At 54.8% G+C, this 8,000-nt stretch overlaps 1 long non-coding RNA gene across 1 annotated transcript; it reads right to left on the bottom strand.

Annotated features, from left to right (window-relative positions):
* Nucleotides 1-648: 648 nt before the first annotated feature.
* On the bottom strand, nt 649-5,757 carry LOC135980333 (uncharacterized). The gene is made up of 3 exons (XR_010597435.1): nt 4,406-5,757; nt 3,407-3,502; nt 649-2,251 (listed from the first exon to the last, which is right to left on the bottom strand). It is a non-coding gene; the product is annotated as an uncharacterized LOC135980333 (long non-coding RNA).
* Between the last annotated feature and the right edge of the window lie 2,243 nt (nt 5,758-8,000).

Consider the following 8,000-nt stretch of genomic DNA (forward strand, 5'->3'; position numbering starts at 1 on the left):
CCTGTTTACAAGGTAAGAGCCTCCGAGAGGTTTGGAACCTGTTCAGTCTGATCCATCTGTTCCACAAGTCCTTCAGTCCAATCCACTTCCCTAACTAATTTCCTTAATTTTTTAAAGTTAGCCCTTTTGAAAAAAAAAAAACCTCTAGTCACAGATCTATTTTTGTTTACCCTTCCATTTAGTTTAAACTGAATTAGCTCATGATCGCTCAAACCAAGGCTGTCTCCTACAACCATTTCTTCTAAGAGATCCTCACTACTCACCAAAACCAAATCTAAAATGGCATCCCCTCTTGTTGGTTCAGCAACTACTTGGTGAAGGAATCCATCAGCCATCACATCTAGGAAAATCTGAGCCCTATTATATTACTAGCACTTGTCCTCCAGTCTATATCTGGGAAGTTAAAGTCTCCCATGATCACACAATTCCCATTAGTATTTACTTCATTAAAAGTATTGAAGAGGTCTCTATCCCTATCCAAATCAGACTCCTGTTCTAACAGACAGCAACCCCCCACCCCCACCCCCCCGAAAGGCAGAGATAGAGCCCAGGAATCGAAATGCTGGGGAAATTTCATTGAAACCATTTCTGACCGAAAATCCTATTCAAACTAAACCAGTTTGTTTCTTGAAATCATAACAAGTGGCAATGAAAATTCTTTCTCACAATGTGTTAAATTGTCTTGTGGCACTCAAAGAGGAGACACTTAGATCTCAAAAATTAGATAAGATGCTTCAGTCTGAGCTAAGTAGTTGCTGCTCTTAAGAATTGCAAAATAATACAATACAAATAAAATAAACTATTTCAGCCATTCTATTATGTCCTAATCTGATCTGAGTAAACATGATAGGACACCTCATCTTATGCACTGCTCCTAGTGACACTCCAATAGACCCAGCAGTCCTTATTTCCATGCCCCTTCACTAACCACTGCTGCACACTCCCTCCCACAGCTGGCAATTACAACCAGGCCCTCATGTCCGGTCCCCCTGCTTTGAGAGGGAGTGTGCTCCGCTGGAGTGATTGGAGCAGGGAACTGGGAGTCAGGACTCCTGGGTTCTATTGCTGGTTCCTATTGACCTGTGGGACTTGAGGTAAGTTGCTGCCCCCTCTAGGCTCTGTCCCTAGCAGTCAAATGGGGATTTCATACTTTCCCACTATTGGAAAGTGCTGGGAGAATCCCCCAGCAAAAGCTGCTCTGACAGTGCTAAGCAGCATCTGTTTGCTTGTGAGAATGTCCTATGGGACTGTGTCAAAAGCCTTATTAACACCAAGATAGATCACATCTACTGTTTAGCCACCTCCACTAGGCCCCTAACCCTGCCAAAGAAGGAGCTAGGATTGGTCTGGAATGATTTGTTCTTGACAAGTCCATGCTCACTAGTCCTAAGAACCAAATTGTCCTGCAGGTGCTGACAAACTGATTGTTTAAAAAACAGAGGCTGCTCCCAATGCTACACTCGGTTTCTCAGAAATGAGTAGACTTTATGGGCAGCAGAGACCGTTAGAGCATCTAATCTGACCCCCTGCATATCACAGGCCTCCTGTCTACCACAATAGCTACTTTTGGGGCAAACACATTCCGGAAAGGCATCTAGTCTTTATTAAATGACATCAAGAGATGGAGAATCCACCACTTTCCATGGTAGCTTCTTCCTGGGTTCAATCATCCTCGCTGTTGAATATTTGTGCCTTATTTGTCATAGGAATTTGTCTCTTTTCACCTTCCAGCCATTGGGTCTTGCTCTGCCTTTCCCTGCTCGATTAAAGAGCCCTTTAATACCCAATATTTTCTCTCCATTAAGGCATTTCAACACTTCAGTGAAGTCACCTTTCAATCTCCTTTTGATAAACTAAACAGGTTGAGCTCTTTCAATAGCTCACTAGAAGGCATTTTTCTCCAGCCCTCAGAACATTTGGTGGCTCTTTGCTGCCCCAGCTCCAATTTCTAGGACCATCTTTTTCAAAGGAGGACACCAAGACTGGAGGCAGTATTCCAATAGCAGTCTCACTGCTGCTGTGTCACCTCCCTATCCTACTCACGGCTCTGCTCCTATGTCTAATGATGGCTTTAGCCCTGTTCACCGCAGCATCACACTGGGAGCTCATGTTGAGTGGCTTCTCCACTATGGCCCCTAAATCCTTTTCAGAGTCACTGCTTTCCTGGATCCACGTCCCCATTCTGGTGGTGTGGCCGGCGTGCCTTGTTGCCACGTATAGGACCTTGCATTGGGAGAAATGCCGTCCAGCCCTGCTGGTACATAGGGGATAAGCACAGAACAAACGTACCTTTAGGAGCTGTGTTGTCCATAGGCTCTGAACAACATGTGGGGGTCAGCAGATTACAAACGCACGACAGACCTGTAGTGTAGACAGGTCCCAACTGCGTCTCCGTTTCCCACCCTGCTCTAAGTTTAGTCACAGCCTCCATGTCTTTTCCCCCGTGTCCCTTAACCCCACGTCACTGCAGAAGAGAGATTTTCTGGTAGCCAGCTGGCTCTCCTGCATGTGGATGTCGTTCCAAAAGACGTGCTCTGGCTCAGTCCCATGCTATGGTTGGCTCAAGGAACCACTTGGTCACATTCTAGGCCCTGAGTTATACAGGAGGGGCGACTAGATGCACAGAATGGTCCTTTCTGACCTGAACTTCTATCAATCGCTACATTTTCTGCTGCTAGGAAGAGAACTCTGGACCTATTTTCTCTCATTCACTTTCAGTCGGAATAATTTCAATCCAGGCCAAAGGATTTCCTCTTCCATTGTGTCTTCAGCACCTTTGGGAGCAACCAGTTACTGTTACCCACAGGTTACCAGTTTCAACCTGTCCCAGGGTGAGATGGCCAGGAAAGGGGTTGGAGCTCAACTGCACCTGGCCCAGGTGATGCAGCTCCCTAGGGGGAAGGGAATAAGTGTGGGGGTCACGTGACAAGACGCAGCCTGTGACTAGGACCCAGGCCTGCTGAGAGATAGAAGGGCAGCCTGTGCTCAGCCAGGAGAGAGACCCCAAGGGAAGCAGGCATGGGAGGGGCTTGGAGAGTCCTTTAAAGGTCAGGGACAAGCTGGGAGGGGGCCAGGCTGAGCACTAAGGACAAGGCCCTAGGAGGGAAAGACAGGGCAGTTTAAGAGATGGGGCAGATAGTCCAGTTGGTTTCGGCTCCCAGGACCAGACACCCAGAGGTGAAGGTGGTTGTCGGGGCTTCTGTCCTTCTTCCCCAGTGTAGATTTGATAGTGGAGAAGACTGATGCCGTAAGGGGGAAGTGAGTTACCCCAAGGTCACCCAGTGAGTTTATATCACGAATGCATAGTCGGAAGGATCCAATAGAAACATGGATTTTCCAGTCTCTTCTTTCTAGGAGTCCCCAGGGCTAAGGTAAAACCCCTGCGGCCCCTCCCCATTCTGCTCACCTCCAAGATGTGCTGGAGTTTGTCTGTGCTGGGGGGTGCTGTCAGCAGGATCGAGAGCTCGTCATCCATGTTCTCTGGGCAGGCCTTGCTCAGAGCCTGCCAGCGGAGGGAGACCAGGGGTCAGGATTAGGGAACCTGGGGTGACACCTGCCAGGATGACAGCAGGCTCTGTAGTCCTTGCCCAGAGCACATTTCTGCAGAGGGCCTGGTGCACAGCAGTGTAGGGAACAGCCAAGCTGCTAGGGATGGGAGCTAGGCTTCCTGGCAGAGTCCAGCACCTAAAGCCCAGCATCTGCAAGGAAGGGATTCCCCACAGAGGGGCAACATCATCTCCCACACACAGGGAGTCTCCCCCTGACACTTGATTCATCCTATGGCCTGTTCCCATCTCTGCCCACCAAACTCCCAACTCAGCAGCTCCAGCTACCGAAGGGAGCACGAACCAGAGGCCTTCCTGCTCCTGGGACAGAGGAGTAGGTTGATGATCTACCTGGATGTGAGCGTTGGCCTTCCCCATACCCAGGGTCTAGACTCCATTCAGGGCAGCGCACAGGAACTGTGATTCCTATTCTGGATCTAGTGGCAGCTTCAGTTTGCTGGCAGGAGACTGTACATGAGACCTTGCAGTTGCGGGGGTGACACAGGCACTAACATGTGCATGGGAGTTTGAGCAACAGGGCAGAAGCCTGTGTGGGGCAAGGAGGGCAGGGATTTGGGAAGCAAGAGCAGAGGATCAAACCCTTTCTTAATGTGGGTCGGGATGATCCCCATTTCAAAGACAGAGAAAGTGAGGCACCAGGTGGGAGAGTGACCTGACCAGGATCACGTTACCGCTCAGTGGCAGGACTGCAGACAACCCGTTCCCTGATCTCCTCACTGGACGCTGCTGCCCCTCCTGTATGACCCCTCCAGCCATCCTCGCCCACAGGCCATCCCCACCACTCTCCAATACCAGGCTGTTTCCACAATGGAAGCAGGCTTGTAACAGAGTTCACTCACCGATAGGTGCCCCTTCCTTCAAGGCCTGGGGTCACAGATTTCTTGGGCTAGCACGCCCGCCAGCAGGTTTTGGGCTGGGAACTCAGCCCTTCGGCCAGGTGACCATCTTTTAGTCCACTCCTTCCTGGGTCGCGCTCATCCCAAAGGAAAAGTCAAAAAATGTCTTTAACTGAAACAAGCTCCTCTGTCCCTTGGGGGCTTTTCCTCAGCCTGACTTTGGATCGGCCTGCCTTTGCTGGCCTTGGTAGCCCTTTCTATGGCCCTGTACATTCCCTTCCTTAGAGACCGTGGGAGAACCAGTCCTACCCTGGATTCTAGGTTCTGCCCCAAGGCCCTGTGCCGAACAGCTAGGCCTGCTCCTGTACCTTTGTTGCGGTTTCCCCTGGTTTCCCCTCAGCTGGAGCTCACTCTAATCCATTTGGCCTAGCTCCAGGCTTTATAGCCCACAGGCCAAGCCCCCCGTTATATACCCTCCTCCTTAGAACCTGGCCCACGCGGGGGCAAGTTCTATTCTTCTCCAAGCTTCATCCCTCCTCATCTCATCGCTGTCACTGGGAGCCAGGGACAGGGGAAGCTCCCAGCCAGGCTGTGCATTGAGGATCCCATTTCTCCCCCAAGAGACCCACACGCCCCAAGGAGTAAATGGCTCTTACCTCCATGAGAGAGCAGGGTCTCCCATCTAAGCCTCTCTGACACCCAGCATTGCTTGCTTGGATGGGACGAGGTGACCTGTCCCCACTGCTCCCTGACGTGGCTCAGCTGCAGGCTGTGCCCATCTGGGAGGCTGTGCCAGATCCCAGGGCCTGGCAGACAGCTGGGAATGAGGCTCCGATTCATTTCACACCCAGAGACCCCATAGAAGGGCCAAGGGGAGAATAAAGGGCAGGAGGTGAAGCTAGCCCTGAGCCTCTGTCCCACCCCCACCTCCTCAAAAGTGGAGCTTTCCGAGCTTCAGTGGGGCTAGGGGTGGGGCCCTGACACAACGGCCTTTCTGCACCATATGGGGCAGGCAGAGCTCTGCCTGCGCGCAGGGGGAATGGGATGGGGGTAGATCAAGGAAAGTGGGGAGGGGAATGGGTGTGAGGGAAAGAGCTCCTGTCCCAGATGAAGGAATTTGGGGGCAGAGGAAAGGACCCTGCTCCACAGAGAGGGGAGAGGGTTTCTGTGAGTGCCAGGGGGCTCCATTTCTCCTTCCACTAGCTCCCCATTTACAGAGAGCCAGAGCAGTACCTGCAGCAGGGAGCGGGAGTTGCTGGTGGCCTCAGAGGCACAGGCCCTGCAGCGCCTCGGGCACCTGGCGCAAGTGCGGCATGATACGGAGCTGGCGCATCACATTGGCCGTGACGTCCTCCTGCTGCAAGGGAACGAGAACCTGTCTGAGACTCAGACGCCTCTGAGGAATCAGGGGGGATTAACGACCCCTGGAACCAGCAGCATTTCCACCCAGCCCCTGCCCACCTCTGAGGGATGGATTCCCCCTCCTGACCCCCAGGATGGAGTCTTGTTGTCCTTCCTAGTGACCTCCAGTGGCAACCCCCCTCCTTGTACGGGGAGCTCCTGCCACCTCCCCCTCAGTGCCCCTGACAGCTGTTCCACCTCCAATCCACAGCTCAAGTTCTCAGACCCCTCTCCTCCAGCCCCACCCAGGTTGGGTAGGGAGGGGACTGTAGCGGGGGGGCAGGAAGGACTCTGGCAGCAGTGAAGTGGGATGTGGGGAGGTTGAGACCTTTCCCCAAGTCACCCCAGCCACTAATGCTGAAGCCGCAGGATGGCAGCCCTGGTGAATGGGACGGATCGGCAGCCCCTGCTGACTGAATCCTCCTGTTCTCTCCAGCAGGGCCGGCTTTAGGAAGGGCGGGGCCCAATTCAAACATTTTTGGCGGGGCCCCGGCAGGGATGACTAACAAAAAAAATAATGTAAAAAAAAGCCTTTCATTTCTTCCATGTATTATTTACTTTTCATAACTGTATAAATAATAAAATTATATATTATGAACATTGCATCATATATGCTGTTGATCGGTTATTAATGAGCTCCGTTTCACGTGTGTGGGTCCCCGCCACTCCCTGGGGGTGTGCTAGGGTGACCAGATGTCCTGATTTTATAGGGACAGCCCCGATTTTGGGGTCTTTTTCTTATAGGATCCTATTATCCCCCACCCCCTGTCCCGATTTTTCACACTTGCTGTCTGGTCACCCTAGTGGTGTGCACATGTGTGGGTCCCAGCTGCTCCCTGCCCCGCTCATTGAAGCAGGTGTGCAGGGTTACTGCCCTGCGAACTGCAGGGCACCAGTGGACATGGGGCTGGCTGGAGGCAGGGCAGGGGCTCACTGGAGGTAGGGTCTGGCTGCAGACACGGCAAGGGGTGCGGGACTGGCTGGAGAGAGGGGTGTGTGGGGCTGGCTGGCTTTGGGCAGGGCCACAGGGGGGTGCGGCAGGGGTTGCCTGGAGACAGGGCAGGGGGTGCGGCAGAGGCTGGCTGTGGGCAGGGGGTGCAGGGCTGGCTGCAGGCAGGGCAGGGGGGCGGGGCTGGTGCGGGCAGAACGGGGGGGCGGGGCTGGAGGTAGGGCAGGGGTGCAGCAGGGGCTGGCTGCGGACAGGGGGTGCAGGGCTGGCTGGAGACGGGGCTGGCTGCGGGCAGGGCAGGGGGTGCGGGGCTGGTGCGGGGACGGGGTGCAGCAGAGGCAGCTGGAGCCCCGGCCCTTTAAATAGCCCCCGAGTCCCCCGCTATCCCAGGGCTCTGGGGGCTATTTAAAGGGCCCAGGGCTCCCCTGCTTCTACCGCCCCGGCCCTTTAAATAGCCGCGGGAGCCCTGGGGACGCAGCGGGGCTCCAGCGGCTATTTAAAGGGCCGGGGCGGTAGAGGCAGCAGGAGCCCCAGACTTTTTAAATAGCCCCCAGAGCCACGCAGCCCTACCCCAGGGCTCCAGCAGTGGGGGTCTGGTGGCAATTTAAAGGGCCTGGGGCTCCGGCCCCTGCTGGGAGCCCTAGGTCCTTTAAATTGCCCCCTGGGGAAGCCGGGCCACCCTGGTACAGCGCACCGGCTCTTACCGGTTCACCGTACTGGGGCTTGGGCCCGGGGCCCAATTCAGGGGAATTGGTTGAATTGGCCTAAAGCCGGCCCTGGTGAGGGTATGGCCACAGAGCCGCAGAGAGGGGAACCCTGAGGTGTGGGGGCTGGGTGGGTACTGGGAGTTCCTCCTGAAGGGACGGGGGTTGGCCAAGGTCACTCAGCCCCGGGTTGTGGGAGGGGGACTGGCCAGGGGCACTCAGAGCCCCAGGAAGTGGAGGGGGCTGAGGGGAGGGACTGGCCAGGGGCACTCAGAGCTCGGGGGGGGGGGTGTCCGGGGGGGGCACTCTCAGCCCCAGGAGGTGGGTGGGGGAGGGGCACACAGGATTTCAGGAATTCCCTGGCAGTGAAGAGCTGCTGGCGGCAGGGAGGAGCCAGCCGTGACAATCCCCACTTGGGATCCCTGGCTGGGCTAGTGGCTATGGGGGCCCGTGGCCAAGCTGCAGTGGAAGGTGACCTGAAGAAAATGCCTCGGCCTCCGGCTAGGAAGGGCCTGGGCCAGACAATGACCCACCGCGCAGTGTC

The sequence above is a fragment of the Chrysemys picta genome, unplaced genomic scaffold (assembly GCF_011386835.1).
Source record: "Chrysemys picta bellii isolate R12L10 unplaced genomic scaffold, ASM1138683v2 scaf2722, whole genome shotgun sequence".
NCBI classification, from domain to species: Eukaryota; Metazoa; Chordata; order Testudines; family Emydidae; genus Chrysemys; species Chrysemys picta.